Here is a 24,941-nt window from a genome sequence, read left to right on the forward strand (position 1 = left end):
TGCAGGTCCCGAAGAGAACAGTGGCCTCCGCCATTTTTAATGGACATTGGAACTACCAGGACTCTTCATAGAGCTGGCCGCCCGGCCAAACTGAGCAATTGGGGGAGAAAGGCCTTGTTCAGGGAGGTGACCAAGAACCCGATGGTCACTCTGACAGAGCTCCAGAGTTCCTCTGTGGAGATGGGAGAACCTTCCAGAAGGACAACTATATCTTCAGCACCCCACCAATCAGGCCTTTATGGTAGAGTGGCCAGATGGAAGTCACTCCTCAGTAAAAGGCACATGACAGCCCACTTGGAGTTTGCCAAAAGGCACCTAAAGGACTCTCAGACCATGAGAAACAAGATTCTCTGGTCTGATGAAACCAAGATTGAACTCTTTGGCCTGAATGCCAAGCGTCACGTCTGGAGGAAACCAGGCACCGCTCATCACCTGGCCAGAACCATACCTGCAGTGAAGCATGGTGGTGGCCGCATCATGCTGTGGGGATGTTTTTCAGCGGCAGGAACTGGGAGACTAGTCAGGATTGAGGGAAAGATGTACGGAGCAAAGTACAGAGAGATCCTTGATGAAAGCCTGCTCCAGAGTGTACTGGACCACAGACTGGGGCGGAGGTTCACCTTCCAACAGGACAATGACATGAAGCACACAGCCAAGACAACGCAGGAGTGGCTTTGTGACAAGTCTGTGAATGTCCTTGAGTGGCCCAGCCAGAGCCCGGACTTGAACCCGATCGAACATCTCTGAGGGACCCTTGAAAATAGCTGTGCATCGACGCTCCCCATCCAACCTGACAGAGCTTGAGATGATCTGCAGAGAAGAATGGGAGAAATTACCTAAATACAGGTGTGCCAAGCTTGTAGCGTCATACCCAAGAAGACGAGGCTGTAATCGCTGCCAAAGGTGCCTCAACAAAGTACTGAGTAATGGGTCTGAATGCTTGTGTAAATGTGATATTTCAGTTATTTCTTTTAAATTACTTTGCAAAAATTTCTAAACACCTGTTTTTGCTTTATTATTGTGGGGCATTGAGTGTAGATCGACACACAATACCTCATAATAAAAAATACCTCATAATTTAAAAAAAATGAATTTGATCCATTTTAGAATAAGGCTGTAGCGTAACAAAATGTGGAAAGGTGAAGGGGTCTGAATACTATCTGAATGCACTGCAGAAACTGCCGCTCTTGATTGAGAAAAAAACAAAGATTGTGTGCATTCACCCTGTCTATATCCATCCAAATTTTATACACCATAAAATCACTCCTCAGTCTCCTATGCTCCAGGAAATAAAGTCCTAGCCTTCCCAATCTCTCCCTGTAACTCAGTGTCCAAAGTTTTGGCAAAATCCTAGTAATTTTTTTCTGCATTCCCTCGGCACATATATTGCCATTTGACAAACAAAAGCTGGGAGGATATGGGCAATTTCCTGCTCGTGAGCTAGATCCTCTCTCCACAACATGCATTACGAAAACCAAGCCTTAAAAATTAATCAAACTTGTATTGTGTACACTACTTTGTCACGCTCTGGCCGACTCAAAGCACTTCATAAACAGTATTTTGAAATGTGGTCACTGCTGTAATGTAGAAAATGAGGCAGACAATATTTTTTTTGCATGGTAAAGTCCTGCATTCAGTAGGAACAGGAATATTGCTGAACAATAATGAGGGGAGGTCAGAGATTACTCTCTTGAACTTGCAGGTTGCACGGGTGTGTAGCACAGAGCATATTGCAGGTTGCATCAAATTCTGCAACTTGAATGCCCAGGAGCGAAGAAGACTGCAAAAGGTGGTGAACACTGCCCAGTCCATCATGGGTCCTGACCTCCCCACTATCAAAGGGTTTTACAGGAGTCGCTGTCTCAAAGGCAGCCAGCACCATCAGAGGCCCACACCACCCTGGCCACACACTCATTTCTGTGTGTGTGTGTGTGTGTGTGTATGTGTGTGTGTGTGTGTGCGCGTGCGTGCGTGCGTGCGTGGGTGGGTGGGTGGCGGTGGGGGCGGGGGCGGGGGGTGTGGGCGGGGGCGTGGGCGTGGGCGTGGGCGTGGGCGTGGGCGTGTGAATGCTTGCTCATGCATGTGTGTGGCACTTCTTGCCATTCATGATATTGTTTAGAGGGTAATACGCTTACATAGTCTGTTGAGCTGTTGCAAGTACCAATTTCATAGTTCTGTTTGGGACATTTGAGAATAAAACATTTTAGACTGTTTGATGTGGGGTTAACTATCAGCCATGCCACTGGCAACACGCCCTTCCCCAAGCAACAGAATTCAGAGAGATGGGCAAAAGCCACAAGGTAACGAAGTTAGGAAAAACTGCAGTGGCTACAATTTGGAGTCACCCAGCCAGTGAAATCAGTTAGTGCATTCAAAAGGCCATTGTATAGTCACTCAAGAGAGAGTAATTTAAACTGTTGCGGATAGAGAGCATGGGACAGAAACAATGTGTGCAGGAAGTAACTGCAAATGCTGGTTTGTACCAAAGATAGACACAAAATGTTGGAGTAACTCAGCTGGACAGGCAGCATCTCTGGAGAGAAGCAATGGGTGATGTTTTGGGTCGAGACCCTTCCTCCGACTGCAATATACCAGGGGAACCATGGGCTTTAATGGGCGCTAATCATTTATGGTTTGTCTTAAGACAGTTGCAGGCACAAATTGTTTTTTTTCACTTTACCGCTGCACACGTGCCAATAATAAACCAGTAGGAATACTTTTCCACCCAGTTTAGTAGAGTAAATGCAACATTATTTTAAGATTTAATTTGAAAAGATGGCACGGCACCCCCTTCCTAATGAGCACTAGTTATGGCAATGGGTGTGATGCTGGACTTTCAGTGTCTGAAGCACAGGTCACACCCTCTGCCAGCAGCAAGCTGATCAACAGAAGCGGCCACATCAAGAGCAGATGAGACCTCTAGAGCCAAGGGCAGGTATTTCAATGGTTCAATAGAGCTTTATTGTCACATGTGAGAAGTGCAAATGCACAGTGAAATTATTTTCTTACAAACAGTCCAGTACAGTACCACCCCCTGTTAGCAGTTGTATAGAAATAGTCTACTGAGCCTATATGCAAGAGTCACCATGTTTGGCACCATTTTACTAGTCCAGTCCACATTCCAGATGTTAAGAATGGTACCTGGACAGAACGTCGAAGGATGAGAAGCCGAAGCCAAGAAGTGGATGCCAAGATACCAAAAGTACATCATGCCGAAAAGCCAAGATATCGAAAGTACATCACGCTGTAAGGAAACGAAGCTGAAAGTGCATTACGCCGAAAGGATATAAACCCAAACGGACACCACGCAGAACGGACAAGATGCAGAACGGACATGACGTAGAAAAGCCGCCGAATGGACATGACTTCTCCGGGGACGGGATTTGTCCGACACCCTGCGTCCACCACATCACTGGCCGGAGGGGAGACGGGAGGGTGGGGGGGGAGCTTGAGCTTGCATTTGTAAAATGATGGCAGTGACTCAAAGCTGCTGCGATTTCCACGGAGGGTTTTCGACGTCATGTTTGTTCCCCGTCAGAAAAACAATCTGACGCCAAACGCACATGAAGCTGAAATGATAAATAGGTGCGAAACACTGAAACACTTTTAAAACCCGATTAGTTCAGTTTAGAGATTCAGCATGGAACCAGGTCCTTTGGCCCACCAAGTGCATACTGGTAGATAGGGTGATCAAAAGGACTTTTGGCACATTGGCCTTCATCAGTTCAAGTATTAAAGAAGTTGGGAGATCATGTTACAGTTGAATAAGACGTTGGTGAGGCCACATTTAGAGTATTGTGTTCAGTTCTGGGCACTGTGTTATAGGAAAGACGTTGTCAAGCTGGAAAGGATGCAGAGATGATTTACAAGGATGTTGCCAGGACTAGAGGGTCTGAAATATAGGGAGAGATTGAGTATGCTGGGACACTATTCATTAGAGTGCAGGAGGATGAGGGGTGATCTTATAGAGGTGTATAAAATCATGAGAGGAATAGATTGGGTAGATGTACAAAGTCTCCTGCCAAAGTAGGGGGAATCCTAGACAAAAGGACATAGGTTTAAGGTGAAGGGGGAAATATTTAATAGGAATCTGGGGGGTAACATTTTCATAGAAAGGGTGGTGGATGTATGGAACAAGCTGCCAGAAAAGGTAGTTGAGGCTGGGACTATCCCAACATTTAAGAAGTAGTTAGACATGTACATTGATAGGACAGGTTTGGAGGTATATGGACCAGATGCTGGCGGAAGGGACTAGAGGTAGCTGGGACATGTTGGCCGGTGTGGGCATGTTGGGTTGATGGGTCTGTTTTCACACTGTTTTCACACTATATGACTCTATGGCTGTATAACCTACTTTTACTCTTACGTCTTATGATTTGGTGGTCTGGCCAAGGAAAAACTAAATGACAGTATTAAATGAAAATCACCAAATAATGAAAGGCCTGGATAGAGTAGATGTGGAGAGGATGTTTCCACTAATGGGAATGTCTAGGGCCAGAGGGCATGGCCTCAGAATAAAAGGATGGACCATTAGAATGGAGATGAGGAGGAATTATTTTAGTCAGAGGGTGGTGCATCTGTGGAATTCAACGGCCACAGATAATGGAGGTTGTGGAGGCCAAGTCATTGGGGTTTTTAAAGCGGAAATTGATAGGTTCTTGATTAGCAAGGGTGTCAAAGGTTAGGGGGAGAAGGCATGAGAATAATGTTGAGGGAAAAATAGATCAGCCATGATTGAATGGTGGAGCAGACTCAATGGGATGAATGGCTTAATTCTGCTCATGTCTTATGATTTGATATCTCCTGTGTTCAGCCATTAATCTCTACATCCCATTAAAATAACAAATAATGCTCAAAAAAAGAATGTTCCAAGCGACCCTCTACCATTGCTCTCCCTCCAATTCATATGGAAAGCACACACACCATCTCTTCCCACTCTCACCGCCCTGTCATCCAGTGCCTTTCCCCTCCTCCACCCACTCATCACCCATCCCTTGCTACTTTGGGCTCCCATTTCTCTCCCATCACCACCACCACCACCATCCACTTCCCTACTACCCACCAAGAAGGGAAGAAGATTGAACAGGGAGTCGCTGTGGTGGATGTTCATGTTAAAAAATGTATTTGGGTGTCTTGTTGCTCTTATTGTTAATTCTGGCCAAATTGGAGATGCCAGGACACTAAAATTGAGTAAAGACTTCTGTGCTGTTAGGCCATTTGGTCAATTTAAATGTGCCTTCTGCAGAAATGGGGCAAGCTGCAGAATGGTGCCAGCTTGTCTGGAGCCTAGATAAGAGTTGCAGGGAAAGAATGGGACATTTGCAGATTCTAACAATTAGGTGTAAATTGAATGAAATGGATTGGATGAATGCAAACCAGACATACACATTGCACATATTGTTGCAACACTTTACTTTGCTAGATGTTGATTGGGTTAAGTGTTGAGCCTTGTCTGGGTTTCTTGAATATCCAGGCACATGTTGCATAATTCATCTCTGTTAACTTGCATCTAGAAACTTCGCCAGATACATTGTATTAGTCACTGTATTATTGGGTTAGGGAAATGTCTATCATGTACTGTGTTAATCGATATCTGTTATCGGACTGTATAGAGACCACCCCCATGTGGTTCGGTCCCTCAAGGTTCGAGGACCTATAAAAGGTAGCTCCCTTGAGGTCGGATGTCGATCTTCTGGGAGAACGCTTAGGACTGCGTGACCTTCTGGAGTGTCTCTGCTTGCACAAGACTAGGAGGGCTTGGCCAGGCAGATACAAGGATCGAACCCGCGGTGGTTACATATAGTAGTGGGAACTGTTATTGTGTTTTTCCAAAATAAAGTTTAGATGCGCAAGTGCTTGACTCAGTATTTTATTGACTGAAACTGGACTGGGGGGAAGCTTAGAACGAGCTATTTACAGTATGACTGTATGGCAAATCATATTCCTCATTTGTTGCAAAACGTACTTGGCTAATAAAGTATTATTATTATTATTATTATTATTAATATTATTATTATTATCATCATCTCTGGTTCTATAATTCACTCTCCACCTTCCCAGCTTAACAGATCCCACAATTTGCACCATTTTTACTTCTCGACTTGTCAGCTCCAGTCTTGGTTACTCCATCCACCCATCTCTCAATCAACCCCTCCTCACCTGGATCCATTGGCTAGCTCTTGCCTTAAAGCTACCAGCTATCGCCCCTTTACTCCATCAGTCTGAAGGGTCCCAACTCAAAATATCACCCGTCCATTTCCCTCCACTTCGCCCGCCGACCTGTCGATCTCCTCTAGCAAGTCTTGCTTCTGCTCAAGATTCAAACATCTGTAAACTCCTGCCTCCATGCTCACAAATGTTTGTGTTTCCAAAAACAAAGCATGCCTCTGAAAGAAGCAACTCTCGCTGATTCACTTTATTATCAAACAGTACCCATCTTCAAGTGCCTAATTTTGTTTTATCTTAAATGCATTATTAAAGTGTCTCTAGGGGATAAATGTATATTCCATGTCTTCTGTTAACAACCCAAAGGCTCTGATGTGATGACAACCTATTCTCTCAGATGTCTTCCATAATGAAAAAAGTATGCTTCCCTCTGAGGGAATGCATTAATCTTGAGGGATTTCAAGAATGGTTCATTTATTTTTAAACATCTCCATGCTAAAAATAATCCTGCTAATCAACATACTTGCATATATACCTGAACATGTGTACACATGTAGAGGGTTCAGCATTGGATTAGACCCATGTCTATGTCAAACATTATGCCAAGTTTAACTAATACCTTCTACTTGCACGTGATCGACATCACCTCTGTTTTTATGTGCTTGTGTAAAAACATCTTCAATGCCACTGTTGTATCTGCTTCCACAATCATCTCAGACATTATGTACCAGCATGTACCAGGCACCCACTACTCCGTGTCAAAACAAACTTGCTCTGCACATCTCCCTAAAACTTTTCCCTCCGACCTTAAAGCTACGCCCTCTAGTCTTTGACATTTCCATGCTCGGTAAAAGATTCTGACCGTCTACTCTATCGATGCCTCTCATCATTTGATTGCTGTCTATCAGGTCTCCCCCTCTGCCTCCAGAGCAAACAATCCAAGTTTGTTCACTCTCACCTTCTTGTCCAGGCAGCATTCCGATAAACTTCTTCTGCACCTTCTCCAAGGCCACATATAATGGGGTGACTAGAAATGCACACAATATTCCAAATGTGGCCTTAAAGTTTTATACAGCTGTAATACGATGCCCTGACTCATTTCTCCAAATATATGCACTTTTACATAATTTTCTGATTGCGAGTGCCTTTCTACAAATTGCAAATTGTATTCCCATCAACGGGCTTGTTTAGAAGAGAGCGTACTCATGGGGTGATGAGCTGATATTTTAGATTAAAATTTTGATAATATCTCAAAATTATCACAATTCATTTTGCTGAAGATTTTATGTGAACAGATAATGAGTAAGAATTTATATTCTTCTCCCACCGACTGATTTAAAAGATTATTACAGTTTTTCAATGAAAAGGCATAATTTTCAATTCCTAATCACTTTTCTTTAACAACTGAATAAGCTGCCACCAATTCAGACTTCATGTTCAATGGCAATTTAGGTACTCGGTGAATGGCTTAAAGTCAATAATAAAAAAAATAATAATAATTGGCTTAGTCCACCTCACTGAAATTTAAAATGCCTTGCACGTCACTAGAGACTAGCACAGAAATCTTCTTTGCGGAGGAGGAGGATAAGGAGAATGTGGAGTCTGTTTCATTGATGGAATGTTTTATGGATTCAGACCATCGTCAAATGCACATGTGATTCATGACAGTGATTCATGACAGTGATTCATCCCTGGGTTTCATGCACAACTTTTAACAACTTTTATTTTGAGTAAAAACAAAAATTAAGTGACCATTTTTCAGATTACTATCATTTCTTCAGCCCTGAGCTGTGGTCTCTCCCCTCAGTTCTCAAGTTCCTTCTGTTTCAGTCTGAAGAAGGGGCCCGACCTGAAACGTCACCTATCCATGCTGGCCAGGGATGTTGCCTGACCCGTTGCGTTGTTCCAGTCGTCTTTTTTTCATGTAAACCAGCATCTGCCGTTCCTCGTTTCACCATTCTCCTTCTTTTAATTGTCCATCCTAAAGGTCGACTCACCAACCACAACTTTTTCTCTGCATCTGATTCTCGAGTCTGTAGACATATTTACTCCTTATCCCTGACTTTAGCTAAGCCTTGTGCAGGAAGGAACTGCAGATGCTGGTTTAAACCAAAGATAGACACAAAGCAAACAGCTAACAATGGCCTGGTTCCGTTATCATTGTTACTTTTTTGCATATCATTCTATATCTCTCAAGATCATCGTCGATATCTCTTGTTTCCCTTTCCCGCGACTTTCAGTCTGAAGAAGGGTCTGGACCCTGAAACGTCACCCATTCCTTCTCTCCAGAGATGCTGCTTGTCCCACTGAGTTACTCTAGCAGTTTGTGTCTTAACCAAGTCTTCTTTTGCTGAATGAAATGCAAACAGAGATAAAAAGGAATCTTAGCGGAGCAAGGAGAATTGGAAGACCTTAGAGAGCCTTGTGCCAAGAGTGGTCTTGCTTCAAGTTGCACTGTCTGCAACTTTTTAGATCCGAATCGAATCCAGAGATCAAACGAGAGGGGCTATTTATCCCAAGTAGCTCATCCTGTTATAGACTGTGTTAAGATGATTCAGAGCCACTTCATCTTATCTGCCTCCTGAATTTTATTACAAACGTGCGGAAGTTCAAGGTATGTACTGCAGTAAATGCTACAATTACAGTAAACGCAAACAGACCATCCAGCTTAACCTATCCATGCTCCACTCAAGGTTGTATTTCATCATTGCTCATCTGAATCCTTGTAACCCTCGATTCCAATCCTCTGCTTCGGATTGTCCAGCATCACCTCAAATTGATCTACGATATTTACTTTAAACACTTCCTGTGGTAGAAAGTTTCACATTTTAACCACATTTTAGATAAAGTAGTTTCTTCTGACCTTCTGATTGGACTTTTTTCTGACCATCTTATACTGATAGCCATAGGTTATGCGCTACTCAAAATGAAGCAGGAACAGAGCCTTCAAATCACAAAGTCTGTGCCAACCCTGATGCCAATTTGAACTGAAAATCCACTCACTCAACCTGTCCAGGTCACCCTGCAACGTCCTAACATCCTCTTCACAGTTCACACTGCCACCCAGCTTTGTGTCATCCGCAAACTTGCTAGTGTTGCTCCTAATTCCCTCTTCCAAATCATTGATATATATGGTAAACAGTTGCGGCCCCAACACCGAGCCTTGCGGCACTCCACTCGCCACTGCCTGCCATTCTGAAAAGGACCCGTTCACTCCTACTCTTTGCTTCCTGTCTGCCAACCAATTTTCTATCCATGTAAACACCCTACCCCCCAATACCATTTTATGCTCTAATTTTAGACACAAGTCTCCCGTGCAGGACCTTATCAAAGGCTTTCTGGAAGTCTAGATACACTACATCCACTGGCTCCCCTTCATCCATTTTACTTGTCACATCCTCAAAAAATTCCAGAAGATTAGTCAAGCATGAGTTTCCTTTCATAAATCCATGCTAAATTGGACTAATCCTTTTACTGCTCTCCAAATGCCCCATTATTACCTCTATAATAATTGACTCCAGCATCTTTCCCACCACCGAAATCATGCTAACTGGTCTGTAATGGCCCTGTCCCACTTTGGAAACCTGAACGGAAACCTCTGGAGACTTTGCGACCCACCCAAGGTTTCCGTGCGGTTCCCGGAGGTTACCGGAGGTTTTTGACAGTCTCCCTACCTGCTTCCACTACCTGTAACCTCCGGCAACCACCTGCAACCTCCGGGAACCGCACAGAAACCTTGGGTGGGGCGCAAAGTTTCCAGAGGTTTCCGTTCAGGTTTCCTAAGTGGGACAGGGGCATTATTCCCCGTTTTCTCTCTCGTTCCTTTCTTGAAAAGTGGGATTACATTAGCTATCCTCCAATCCACAGTAACTGATCCTGAATCTACTGAACATTGGAAAATGATCATCAATGCATCCACTATTTCTAGAGCCACCTCCCTGAGGACCCTGGGATGCAGACCATCAGGCCCAGGGGATTTAGCATCCTTCAGTGCCAAATGAAAATGTCTTTCAGTTCCTCTACCCCCTTAGATCCTCTGTCCTCCAATACTTCTGGGAGATTGTTTGTGTCTTCCTTAGTGAAGACAGATCCGAAGTATCTGTTCAACTCTTCTGCCATTTCTTTGTTCCCCATAATAATTTCACCCGTGTCTGCCTTCAAGGGACCCACATTTGACTTTGCTATTCTTTTTACTTTAACATATCTAAAGAAGCTTTTACTGTCCTTCTTTACATTCCTGGCCAGCTGCCCCTCGTACTTCATCTTTTCAGCCCGCATTGCTCGTTTTGTTTCCTTCTGTTGTCCTATGAAAGTTTCCCAATCCTTTGGCTTCCGGCTAATCTTTGCTGTGTTATACATCTTTTTGTTTAGTTTTATTCTATCCCTAACTTCTCTTGTCAGCCACGGTTGCCTCCTACTCCCCTCAGAATCTTTCTTCCTTTTTGGAATGAAATGATCCTGCGTCTTCCGGATTATGCCCCGAAATTCCTGCCATTGTTGTTCCACCGTCATTCCTGCTAGTATCCCTTTTCAGTCGACCTTGGCCAGCTCCTCTCTCATGCCTTCATAATCCCCTTTGTTCAACTGCAACACTACCACTTCCGATTTAACCTTCTCCCTCTCAAATTGCAGATTAAAACGAATCATATTATGATCACTACCTCCATGTGGTTCCTTTACCTCATGTTCTCTTATCAAATTTGGTTCATTGGACTACACTAAATCCAGAATTGCCTTTTCTCTGGTCAGCTCCATTACAAGCTGCTCTAAGAATCCATCTCGGAGGCATTCTACAAACTCTCTTTCTTGGGGTCCTGAACCCACCTGATTTTCCCAGTCCACCTGCATATTGAAATCCCCCATCACCACAGTGGCATTACCTTTGTTACATGCCAGTTTTAACTCCTGCTGCAACTTACTAGGCTACTATTTGGGGGTCTGTAGATAACACCAATTAGTGTCTTCTTGCCTTTGCAATTCCTCAACTCGATCCACAGTGACTCTACCTCGTCAGTCCCTATGTCTTCTCTCGCAAGGGACTGAATTCCATTCCTCACCAGAAGAGCTACCCCCCCTCCTCTGCCCACCTGCCTGTCCTTTCTAAAGGATGTATAACCCTGAATATTAAGTTCCCAGATCCGATCCTCCTGCAGCCACGTCTCGGTAATCCCCACAATGTTATATCTACCAACCTCTATCTGAGCCTCAAGTTCATCCAGTTTACTTCTATATTATACTCCATCTACACAAATATCTAATATCCTGCTGCAGTCTCTACATTTTATATGGTTTTACACATGTGGAAACTGTCTCTTTGCATCCATTCTATTAAAATCAATCATTATTTTTTTTTTAATCCATCAGGTCAACTCCCAGACATTTCTCAATAGGAAACAAACAAGTTTGTTCATCCATTTCTGATGCAAATTATTACATTTCTGGCATCATCTTTATAAATCTTTGCAGCCTCTCCATTTTTTTTTTAAACATTTGACAATCAGAACTGTATGCAGTACTTTATGAAATTTAAATTAGATTCAATATAGGTTAAGCTGAACTTCCTTAGTTTGATTCCAATTCTCCATAAAAATGCGCGAGTGCTTGGATTCCTTCCGAGCCGTGCTAATGTGAGGCGCTAATTTGTGATCAGTGCATTTGTACTTCAAGATTCACTCATTTGTACCATCACCAACAGAGAAAGGAAGAGTCCAGCATTACTGCACTCAGAGTCATCTCAAGCCAACATGAGGGACTCACTCCTCCATCGTAACCCCTGTTTACATCCTCATCCACTGGAAGGATTGCCGCACTGTGGAATTGATACAGGAGGGAGCAATTCTGAATATTGCCAAAGATAGAAACAGAATGCTGGTGTAAGTCATCGGGTCAGGCAGCCTTCTTCAGACCCGAAATGTCACCTATTCCTTTTCTCCAGAGATGCTGCCTGATCCGCTGAGTTACTCCAGCATTTTGTATCTCTCTTCGGTGTGAACCAGCGTCTGCTGTCCCTTCCTACACACTGAACGTTGCCAACATCAATTCCAGACCCCTTGCATTCCCAAGGCATAATGTCAAATATGAGCTTGAAAACCTCTGCTCGCTTCCCATCCACAATGTCACCTGAGCTGATGAATCTGTGCTCCATTAGGCAACACTTGGAAGAAGCACAGAAGTTAACAAGGTTGGGGTCCTTGCAGTCTATCAACAGAGTGACTTGGCAGCACCAGGATGACTTGAGGTTAGTAGCCCAAGTGAGTCTATGCAGGTAGTTAGAAAACGAATGCAGTTAGTGAGGAAAAGCCCTCAATCTACCTATGGGAGATACCGCCAACCATGGCAGTGCTGGTGGAAGTACCATCTCACCCAGTATTTGTGAAAATAAATCCCATCTTCACTTGAGGCCATTCTGTCTTGATGCGTGATGCTACTATCATGACATATGGGTCAGACTCAAAAGATCTATCGCCTCAGAAGCGGGCCTCCATGGAGGTGCTATGGATCATCAGCAGCAACAGCAAATGTACACCATCACTATGTCCAACCTCATGCATCAGTACATCCCCCCCACTCTCCCATCACCATCGTGCCTCAAGATTAACTCTGGGTGAATACAGAGTGCAGAAGGCACTCGCAAGCAAGATCACTACCCCATTTCTGGTAAGACGCAGAAATACATGCATTCTCACCAACAACGCATGCTCAGAGCTTGGCGACTACACAGAATACAGAGAAGAGCCAAGCTCGGCAGTCCTGCATAATTCTATGTGAATGGTAGTGGATGATTAGTCAGTCACTAGGTGAAGATGGGCCTAAAAACACACCACCTCAACTGTGACAGAGTACCAGGCAACAATCACCTCAAAAAATCTCCCCTGAGATTCAATGGTATTATCATCACCAAGTCATGAACCATCACATCCTGGGTATCACCATTAACCAGAAAACCGTCACAAGCATCCACATAAATAGCATGGCTTCAAGTGCAGGTCAGAGGCTGGGCAACTTGCCCCTTTATAGTCCAAAGCCTTTCCATCATGTAACATTACCACATCCACAGGCGCACACACACACACGGACGCAGACACACGGGCACACACACACTTTAGTAGTTGGAATAAAGGCATAGACTAAATGGGGAGAGGATTCAGAAATCGGAAGTGCAAAGGGACTTGGGAGTGCTGATGCAGTATTCCCAAAATGTTCATTTGCAGGTTGAATCGGTAGTCAGGAAGGCAAATGCAATGTTAGGATTCATTTTGGAAGGGCTAGAATATAAAAGCAGGAATGTTATGCTGAGACATTATAAGGTGCTGGTCCGAACACATTTGGAGTATTGTGAGCAGTTTTGGGCCCCCACATCTGAGGAGGGCTGTGTTGGTGCTGGAGAGGGTCCAGAGGAGGTATTTGAGAATGATCCCAGAGATGATTGGGTTAACATATGATGAGTGCTTGACGGCTTTATGGCCTGTACTTGCTGGAGTTTAGAAGGATGAGTGGGGGGGGGGGGGGGGGACCCATTACCAAATAATGAAAGACCTGGATAGAGTGGATTTGGAAAATATGTTTCCACTACAGGGAGAATCTAGGACCAGAGGCACAGCTTCAGGATGAAAGGACATACCTTTAGAAAGGAGATGAAGAGGGATTTTTTTAGCCAGAGGATGGTGAACCTGTGGAATTTCCTGCCACAGACAGCTATGGAAGCCAAGTCATTGGTATTTTTAAAACAGACATTGGCAGGCCCTTGATTGAAAAGGGTGTCAAAGATTTCGGGGAGAAGTCTGGAGAATTGAGTTGAGAGGGAAAGATAGATCAGCATGATTAAATGGCATAGTGGACTCGATGGGCCATATTACATAATACAACTCCTATGATGTATTAACTTTTTTTTAGTGTATTATTGTTGCGTGCTATCCAGTCAGCATAAAGACAATATATGATTACAATCGAGCCATTTACAGTGTATAGAGACATGATGAGGGAATAACGTTTAGTGCAAGGTAAAGCCAGCAATGTCCGATCGAGGATAGTCCTAGGGTCACCAACGAGATAGGTATTAGTTCAACACTGCTCTCTGGTTGTGGTAGGATGATTCGGTTGCCTGATAACAGCTGGGAAAAAACTGTCCTCCAATTTGGAGGTGTGTGTTTTGACACTTCTATACCTTTTGCCCGATGGAAGAGGGGAGAAGACGGAATGGCCAGGGTGCGACTCATACTTGATTATGCTGCTGGTTGGTTTGTGCAATGGTCTGGTCTGCGTCCACAATTCACTGCAGTTTCTTGTGGGGTTGGATGGAGCTGTTCCCAAACCACGCTGTGATGCATCCTGATAAAATGCTTTCTATGGTGCATCTGTAGAGGCTAGCGAGAGTTGTAGGGGACATGCTGAACTTCCTAAGCCTTCCAAGGAAGTAGAGGCGTTGGTGTACTTCCTTGGTCGTTGCTTCAATATGGGTGGTCCAGGAGAAGTTGGTGACATTGACTGCTCAGAATTTGACTATCTCTACGTCAGCACTGTCAATGCAAACTGGGGTATGTATTGCCGAGCTTCGCTTCCTGAAGTCGATCACTATCTCCTTTGTCTTGCTGACATTGGAAGGTTGTTGTCTCAACAGCAGGATATGAGGTTCTCAACCTCAATAGACAATAGACAATTGGTGCAGGAGCAGGCTATTCGGCCCTTTGATCCCACACCACCATTCACTGTGATCATGGCTGATCATCCACATTCAGTATCCCGTTCCTGTACTCCATTTCATCATTACGGACACACGCACAGGGACGTGCGGTGAGGGACACACACTCCAGGGGTGTGGTTGAGTAGATACAATAGTGCCATTTAAGAGACTTTTGGATAGCCATATGGATATGCAAGAAATGAAGGGATATGGATTATGTCCCTGTTTGGCGCATACATGGGCCCAGGGGTCTGTCCTTAAGCTGCACTGTTATAATGTTCTATTAGTCATGTAGGCATCCTCAATGACAACTTCCCAATCCACAAGTTTTACTCTGAAGGAAGACAAGGGAAGCAACAGTTCCACCCTGCTGATTTCCCTCCAAAGTCCACACCGCCCCTATTTGGATGTATAATAACCGTTCTCATCATTGCTGCTGGGTCTGAGGCCTGGAACTCTTCATCCAACAGCATTGTGGAAGTACCTTCACCGGAGGGCATCATACAGTGTTAAAGAGGCCGATTTCACAGGCACACTTCAAAAAGACTTTGAGGTGGACAATAAATGCTGACCTCACTAGTGACACAGCGACTAGCACAACTGTACACATTTTAGACTTTTCTGTTTGAAAGGGGGAGGCTACATTATTTATAGTCACTTATAAACGGTTTGCTTCATTGGGTGCTGAACCCAGAATTAAATTCCATAGTGTACTTTGGAACAAAGAGGACAAAAAATGGATTCTGAGGCATAAGATATAAGGACGGGTTTTGAGGATTATCCAAAAAGAGAGAAGAATGATTTGTATCAAGGGAATTCCTAGGCTTTAGGTCCAGGTTGCAACGGTGAGGCAAAGAAGAGGGGGATACACATTTGGGCTGAATTAGGGGGGAGTGCAGGGATTACAGAGGGACGTAGGAGGTGAAGAGGTCTGAGTGAGAGATGGGGGTGGTGAGGAGCAAGAAAAGTAAAAAACATGGATGAAAATTAAGGTTCATCTTTTAAGATATTGTGACAGTTACAGAGTCGTAGTTATGCAGCGTGGAAACAGGTCCTTCAGCCCCAACTTGCCCACGCCGACCAGCATGTCCCATCTAAATTAGTTCCACCTTTGGTCCATATCCCTCAAAACCTGTCCTAACCATGCATTTGTCTAAATGTTTCTTAAACGTTGCAGCAGCTCGTTCCATACACCTACCAACCTATATGTGAATATGTCACCCCTCAGGATCCTATTAAATCTTTCCCCTCCTCGCCTCCTCTTGATTCCCCTACTCTGGGGAAGAGACTGTGCGTCTACCCGATCTATTCCTTGCACGCTCTTTGAAGTTGTTATTCTGTTTGTATCTCAGTTATCTGAAAATGTCTACTTTTCATTCCCTTTTGGTTTTAATAGTGTTAGTGCAAAATAATGGAGCTCCAACACATTAAAATTAATTTCCTCCTCATTGAGAAATCTATAGGACCCCCTGCAGCGACCTGCTGCACCCTCGACGCTTGTTATTTCTTCACACGCTGACAAATTATTCTCTTTGGCTGCTGTTGAATTGCTAAACGTCAGATATTTGCACACCTGCACCTGTTTCATTTGCATCTTTTCTTCCCCTAAAATGTTCAAATTAGACGCAACCACTGTCAATCCAGTAACAACTTACTTAGTTTGTTGTTTGGAGCAGCACTAATTAATTAACTGTTTAAGCTTGCAAATGATTTAGCAAGACACAAGTTTGTAAAGTCAGAACTGCGCAAGGTGCATGCAGTTTCAAGCAAAGCAATTAATGATTCATTGAGCAAAAAGGAGCCGATTTTAAACAAAAGGTCAGTACGCCAACTGGATCTGCTGGGAAACGATATTGTTTTTCCTGCAGATCATTCATCGGACCAGGGAAGCGAAGCTAGATGTGGACTTCACTGTATCACCCAATTTGGAATACTGTTAATACACTGCATGAGCTGGGTAGTGAGGGGGAATCAAGGGCTAATCTGGTGCAATGCACATGGCAGTGCCCAAGTTGTAGAAAATGCATGTTTAGAAGCTTCAACCACCAGAAGAGGTGGAGCAAAAGGTGCTGTGTTACTGAATTAACATATGCAACTGCAAGATACATACCATCGCAAGGAATTCCCAATACATAAAAGAACACAAAGTTCATAAGTTATAGGAGCAGAATTAGGCCATTCGGCCCATCAAGTCTACTCTGCCATTCAATCATCGCTAATCTATCTTTCCCTTTCAACCCCATTCTCCTGCCTTGCCCCCATAGCCCACGATACTCATGCTAATCAAGTATCTACCAATCTTTGCCTTAAAAATATCCATTGACATGGCCTGGAGCTGGAGTAATTCAGCAAATCAGGCAGCATCCCTGGAGAACATGGATCGGCAATGTGTCAGGTCGTGTCCCTTTTTCAGACCCGAAACGTCACCTGTCCATGTTCTCCAGAGATGCTGCTTGACCTGATGAGTTACTCCAGCACTGTGTGAAACATCACCTGTCCATGTTCTCCAGAGATGCTGCTTGACCTGATGAGTTACTCCAGCACTGTGTGAAACGTCACCTGTCCATGTTCTCCAGAGATGCTGCTTGACCTGATGAGTTACTCCAGCACTGTGTGAAACGTCACCTATCCGTGTTCTTCAGAGGTGCTGCTTGACCTGCTGAGTTACTCCAGCACTTGGTGTCCTCTTCTCAAATCTGCTGATTGCCTCATTCGCCTTCGGCTCGGTTGCCGTGCAGTCTCAGGATTGGGCAGGACTTTGTACATCCTTCCATCCTGAGAATGGAGGACAACTTCAATCCTGTAGATTGGATCATCGTGGAGGCTGATGCCTCTGCTTCTAGTGCAGAACAAGCAGTGCTCTGGGGGTGTTGTGGTGAAAATGAGATTGCTGCCATAATGAAGCTGGTTAGAGATCCCACATGTGCACTGATCTCCCAAGATAAAAAGTAAACTTATCTTGAAGCAGCCCTGAGGAACTTCAGGGATGCAATCTATCCCAGCAGAGAAAAATACATTTTTGGCAGCTGATAAGGGTCAAGCCTCTCGATATAGCCAGCAGTCAAATTGTCACAGTAACATTTTCCTACAACTGCTACATGGGAGGATGTAAGACAAGAATGTAGAGGGGGTGTGGCAGGTGGGAAATGACATTGACACCAACACTGCCCCAAATGTATGAACTAGAAGAGCAGTCTATCCAAGTCCAGCAGAGATCCAACGGGTCAGCCAAGTCCAGCCTGAGCCGTTGAGATATTCCAGGACTTAGTGTTTTACGAAGTAGGATATTGGTTGGCAACCCCCATCTCTATTTGCATTGCCGATGTGCCAGGCTAGTGGGAAAAGGCAAAAGATCACACAAGCAAGGACCATCCTCTCGCAGAATGACAGCATTGGACACCCCACCATCGGCGCTCCTTCCATTGCCAATCAACCAGGTGGCCTAGACAAGGGGGCAACTCAAGAGTTGGGCTCCATGTCAGCAACCCATCTCCAGCCATTTGCACCCTTTCACAAATTCACAAGTCATAGGAGTAAAATTAGGCCATTCGGCCCATCGAGTCTACTCCGCCATTCAATCATGGCTGATCTCTGCCTCCTAATCCCATTTTCCTGCTTTCTCCCCATAACCCTTGGCACCCGTTCTAATCAAGAATTTGTCTATCTCTACCTTAAAAATACCCAGTGACAGCCTCCACAGCCCTCTGTGGCAATGAGTTCCACAGATTAACTACCTTCTGACTAAAGAAATTCCCCCTGACCTCCTTTCTAAAAGAGCGACTAATTCTGCGGCTATGACCTCTGGTCCGGGACTCCCCCAACAATGGAAACATCCTTTCCCCATCTACTCTTGGGGGGAACACTGGGAGTAACTATTGTACAAACAACTAGAGAGCATTCCCGAGCTACTATCTACCTCAATGGAGTCCCTCGAACTATCTTGAATCGAACTTTACCTTGCACTGAACATTATTTCCCGTTATTCCTTTCATCATGTATCCATACACTGTGGATATCTTGACTGTAATCGTGTGTTGTCTTTCTGCTGGCTGGTTAGCACGCAACAAAAGCTTTGTGCACGTGACAATAAATTAAACTAAACTTATCAAAGGCAAGTTCAAGGGTGATGAATGATCTTTTTGCTCTCGGATAATGTTTGGAATGATGGCGTGGGCTTTACTCCATCACTCTGGTTAATCGCCCGCTGCGAAGATCAACAATAAAATGCAAGTTACAACAGTTGGAGGAATTAGGTTTGCGATCAATGAAAGTGCAATTCAATCAACTGTTCATTATTACTCATTACTGATTAGTTAATAGCAGTTGTGAGAGACCAAAAAACACTCTACTGCTTCGGAAACACTGAATTTGACTTTCAGCATTCATTTCTATTTATTTGACAGGTGTCAGGGATTATGGGGAAAAGGCAGGAGAATGGGGTTAGGAGGGAGAGATAGATCAGCCATGATTGAATGGCGGAGTAGACTTGATGGGCTGAATGGCCTAATTATGATCTTATGATCACTTTTCAGGGCATGGTGCTACCGTCAAATGTAAGATTCTAATCAATGCAGCGTCATGTAACACCTCAGAAAAGTTAGTTTACAGCGTGTTATTGCTTACTACTTTTTAGTTAATAGACGTTGTATGAACAATAACTCTACTCCTTTGGAAACGCTGAATTGGACATTCACCATTAATTTCCATTTATCTTGCAATAACTTTTCAGCTGTTCTTTCTGCCCATCTGTAGTCTCAAAATATCTTTATCTTCCTACTGCTCCGAGATTCCCACAAGGGGTTGAGTCATAAATCCATAAGTTCATAAGTGATAGGAGCAGAATTAGGCCATTTGGCCCATCAGGTCTACTCCGCCATTCAATCATAGCTGATCTGCCTTTCCCTCTTAACCCTTTTCTCCTGTCTTCTCCCCATAACCATCACAGCGGAAGTGCAGCATCATGGTGTGACCAGTTCACCATCCAGTGCCCACACAAAGGCCACGATGCATTTTGCAGACAAATGGCCCTGACGTCCCATGGTAAAGTCTCGCTTTTAACAGAGGAGCAGTCAAAAAGCAATCTGATGCAAACACCATTCTTCAGTGGTGGCACAGTGGCAGAACAGTAGTTGCTGCTTCACAATGCTAGAGAACATCGAAACATTAAAAAAAAATAGGTGCAGGAGTAGGCCATTCGGCCCTGCGAGCCAGCACCGCCATTCAATATGATCATGGCTGAGAATATAAAATCAGTACCCTGTTCCTGCTTTCTCCCAATATCCCTTGATTCCTTTAGCTCTAAGAGCTAAATCTAGCTCCCTCTTAAAAACATCCAGTGAATTGGCCTCCACTACCTTCTGTGGCAGTGAATTCCACAGATTCACAACTCTCTGGGTGAAAAAGTTTTTTGTCATCTCAGTCATAAATGGCCTACCCTTTATTCTTAAACTGTGACCCCTGGTTCTGGACTCCCCCAAGATCGGGACCATTTTTCCTGCATCTATCCTGTCCAATCCTTTAAGAATTTAATATGTTTCTATAAGATCTCCTCTCGTCCTACATTCCAGTGAATACAAGCCCAGTCCACCCATTATTTCATTACATGTCAGTCCCGCCATCCCGGGAATTAACCTGGTGAACCTACGCTGCACTCCCTCAATTGCAATAATGTCCTTCCTCATATTAGGAGACCAAAATTGTACACAATACCGCAGGTGCAGTCTCACCAGGGCAGTAGGAGCTCCTTGCTCCTAAACTCAAATCTTCTCGCAATGAAGGCAAACATGCCATTAACCCATTTTCAGTGGGTTCGATCCAGACTATGGGTGCTGTCTGTATGGTATTTGTACAGTGCCCTCCATAATGTTTGGGACAAAGACCCATCATTTATTTATTTGCCTCTGTATTCCATAATTTGATATATGTGAAAAAATCACATGTGGTTAAAGTGCACATTGTCAGATTTTATTAAAGGGTATTTTTTATACATTTTGGTTTCACCATGTAGAAATTACAGCTGTGTTTATACATAGTCCCCCCCATTTCAGGTCACCATAATGTTTGGGACACATGGCTTCACTGGTGTTTGTAATTGCTCGTGTGTGTTTAATTGCCTCCTTAATGCAGGTATAAGAGCTCTCAGCACCTAGTCTTTCCTCCAGTCTTTCCATCACCTTTGGAAACTTTTATTGCTGTTTATCAACATGAGGTCCGAAGTTGTGCCAATGAAAGTCAAAGAAGCCATTATGAGACAGAGAAGCAAGAATAAAATTGTTAGAGACATCAGCCAAACCTTAGGTTTACCAAAATCAACAGTTTGGAACATCATTTAGATGAAAGAGAGCGCTGGTGAGCTTACTAATCGCAAAGGGCCTGGCAGGCCAAGGAAGATCTTCACAGCTGATGACAGAAGAATTATCTCTATAATAAGGAAAACCCTCCAACCACCTGTCCGACAGATCAGAAACACTCTTCAGGAGTCAGGTGTGGATTTGTCAATGACCACTGTCCGCAGAAAACTTCATGAACAGAAATACAGAGGCTACACTGCAGGATGCAAACCACTGGTTAGCTGCAAAAATAGGATGGCCAGGTTATAGTTTGCCAAGAAGTACTTAAAAGAGCAACCACAGTTCTGGAAAAAAGGTCTTGTGGACAGATGAGACAAAGATTAACATATATCAGAGTGATGGCAAGAGCAAAGTATGGAGGAGAGAAGGAACTGCCCAAGATCCAAAGCATACCACCTCATCTGTGGAACATGGTGGTGGGGGTGTTATGGCCTGGGCATTTGTGGTTGCTGAAGGTACTGGCTCATCTTCATTGATGATACAACTGCTGATGGTAGGACCATAATGAATTCTGAAGTGTATAGACACATCCTACCTGCTCAAGTTCAAACAAATGCCTCAAAACTCATTGGCCGGCGGTTCATTCAACAGCAAGACAATGATCCCAAACATACTGCTGAAGCAATAAAGGAGTTTTTCAAAGTTAAAAAATGTTCAATTCTTGAGTGGCCAAGTCAATCATCCAATCTGAACCCAATTGGGCATGCCTTTTATATGCTGAAGAGAAAACTGAAGGGGACTAGCCCCCAAACTGAAGAGGACTAGCATAAGCTAAAGATGGCTGCAATACAGGCCTGGCAGAGCATCACCAGAGAAGACACCCAGCAACTGGCGATGTCCATGAATCACAGACTTCAAGCAGCCATTGCATGCAAAGGATATGTAACAAAATACTAAACATGACTACTTTCATTTACATGACATTGATGTGTCCCAAACATTATGGTGCCCTGAAATGGGAGGACTATGTATAAACACTGCTGTAATTTCCACATGGTGAAACCAGAATGTATAAAAATGATCTTTATTCAAATCTGACAATGTGCACTTTAACCACATGTGATTTTTTTCTATTACAAATCTCAAATTGTGGAGTACAGAGGCAAATAAATAAATGATGGGTCTTTGTCCCAAACATTATAGAGGGCACTGTACATTCTCCCGGTGACCTCGTGGGTTTTCTCCGGCTGCCGACCACAATCCATAAACATGCAGGTTTGTAGGTTAATTGGCTTCGATAAAACATTTAAATTGTCCCTAGTATGTAGGATAGTGCTAGTGTACGGGGATCGTATGGGTCTCGGTAGGCCAAAGAGCCTTCTTCCTATCTCTAAACTAAACTACTTGTTTAGGATGGGCCAAGCATAAACCTTGGCAGTTGAATTCACACAACTCTGCCCAAATATCAGAGACAAAACAAATTATACATGAAAGAAAAGCCTTCAGCCAAAGTTGAATGCAATAGAGGTTTAAGAGAACATCTTCCATAATAATAAAATCATACAGTTGCTAAATTAATATCTCCTGCAATAAGATTATACATTCAGAATACATGAAAGATTTATTTTAAATAATGGGTTTGTCAGAGCTAGTGTTTCATATAGATCGCAAGGTATCCATGCCTGGAATACATTCGAAAGATGCAGTGAATCTATTGTAAAGTGAATGGAGATACATCAACATGCTAAATCACAGCATAAGTCAGTTAATAATTCCATCAGTCCTTTTCAATTTTTAAAGGCTAAAGAATGCAAATGATACCGCACTTTGAGGGCACTTGTGAATATCTTAATAGCTATCCAGATCATAATAACAAAGAATGGGAGTACAAGAAGAACGGCAAGCACAAGCTGGAAATGAATCATCTATTACGCAAACATTTCAAAATCCTCCCAAGAGGAAGGTGCAATCTAAAAAGGCTTTCAAGTAGCAGACAAGAACCAAGTGAGTGATGTGCTGACATATGACAAGTCCAAATTCGCATGCTAATTTATGTTTGGAGCAGATTTGAAGGGCCTTACGATTTCTTATTCTTATACTGCCACCTCTACTACCGGAAATTAACGACTTGGACTGGGTTTCAACTTCCTTCCATTGCCACTCAGAAGGAAATGGATGGATTGAATTCTCCTTTCAGACACTGCATCACTTGTCTGAGTAATTCTGACTGCAACCCTCAAACCCATGGTCTCCACCACCAATAAGGTCATAAGGAATAGGAGAATTAGGCCATTTGGCCCATAAGTCTACTCCACCAATCACTCAAGTGATCTATCTCTCCCTCTGAACCCCATTCTCATGTCTTCTACCCTTAACCTTTGACACCTGTAATAATCAAGAATCTATCTATCTCTGCTTTAAAAATATATACTGACTTGGCCTCCACAACCTTCTGTGGCAAAGAATTCCACAGATTCACAATCCTCTGACTAAAGACATTTCTCCTTGTCTCCTTCCTAAAAGAACGTCCTTTAATTCTGAGGCTATGAGCTCAAGTCCTACACTCTCCCACTAGTGGAAACATCCTCTCCACATCCACTCTATCCAAGCCTTTCACAATTCTGTACGTTTCAATGTTGTCCCCCCTCATTCTTCTAAACTCCAGCGAGTACAGGCCCAGTGCCGACAAACGCTCATCATAGGTTAACCTACTCATTCCTGGGATCATTCTTGTAAACCTCCTCTGGACCCTCTCCAGAGCCAGCACATCCTTGCTCAGATATGGTGCCCACAATTGCTCACAATATTTCAAATGCAGCCTTACCAGCACCCTATAGGGCCTCAGCATTACATCCCTGTTTTTGTATACAATCCCTCTTGAAATAAATGTTAGCATTGAGTTTGCTTTCCTTCCTACCGATTCGACTTGCAGATTAACTTTTTGGGAATCCTGCACAAGCACTCCCAAGTCCCTATGCACCTCTGATTTCTGGATTCTCACCCCATTTAGAAAATAGTCTATAATAGTCTAATAGGAATCATAAACAATAGACTTGTATGATTTCACCCACTGCAGAAGACACCTGCTCTGGCAGATTCCCCGCCACGTTGCACACCACCCTGACTTCGAAAGATAGTGCTGTCCCTTCATTATTGCCAGGTTCAAATCCAATTCCCTACCCAACCTGCCTGTGGGAGCCCCATCATCAGAATGGCCATCACATTCCAAGTAGCTCACCACCAATCTGTGAGGGAAACTAGGAAAAATAATTGAATTTTTAAAAAGCCAATCTCTTGTGTGCATTGGGTAACAGCAGCTAATGGGTTAACACATTTTTCTGAAAATATCATAAAATGCTTAATATACAATCAATAAATTCATTTGAATTGAACAAATTATTATGTAGCGAAGCATGTTCATTAATCTGCATGCTGCAAATTCCTGCAAACTTGCAGTGAGACAAATTCCTTGCCCGAGACGAGTGGTTCACTAATTTTATTTATGTGCAATTGATCATGACAGCTTATACCCCATTTCTCAAAACTTGTCAAGGAACCTGAAGAACTGCCTACAACCTGGGCACCAACAGTCAATTGCCAAAACTCCACTTTTGCCCAAGCACAGAATTTTCTGTTATTAAATGAAAAAAGTTAACCAACGCAACCAAGCTGAAACTTAGAAAGAAGGAGACACAAACAACCGGTATGCACCAGACAATAGATTGAATTGAATTGAATTGAATTGAATACCTTTATTGTCATTCAGACCTAACGGTCTGAACGAAATTTCGTGCCTGCAGTCATAC

The 24,941-nt window shown here is 43.6% G+C and overlaps 1 protein-coding gene and 1 long non-coding RNA gene across 3 annotated transcripts in view; both read right to left on the minus strand.

The window, feature by feature from the left end:
• Window positions 1–24,941, minus strand: part of ptprn2 (protein tyrosine phosphatase receptor type N2) — a 761,696-nt gene that overhangs the window by 440,257 nt on the left and 296,498 nt on the right. The gene's annotated exons all lie outside the window — the stretch shown is intronic.
• LOC116988083 lies at window positions 6,545–13,644 on the minus strand. The gene is made up of 3 exons (XR_004415856.1): window positions 13,294–13,644; window positions 11,724–11,726; window positions 6,545–6,555 (listed from the first exon to the last, which is right to left on the minus strand). It is a non-coding gene; the product is annotated as an uncharacterized LOC116988083 (long non-coding RNA).

Source organism: Amblyraja radiata, chromosome 2, assembly GCF_010909765.2.
Source record: "Amblyraja radiata isolate CabotCenter1 chromosome 2, sAmbRad1.1.pri, whole genome shotgun sequence".
NCBI classification, from domain to species: Eukaryota; Metazoa; Chordata; class Chondrichthyes; order Rajiformes; family Rajidae; genus Amblyraja; species Amblyraja radiata.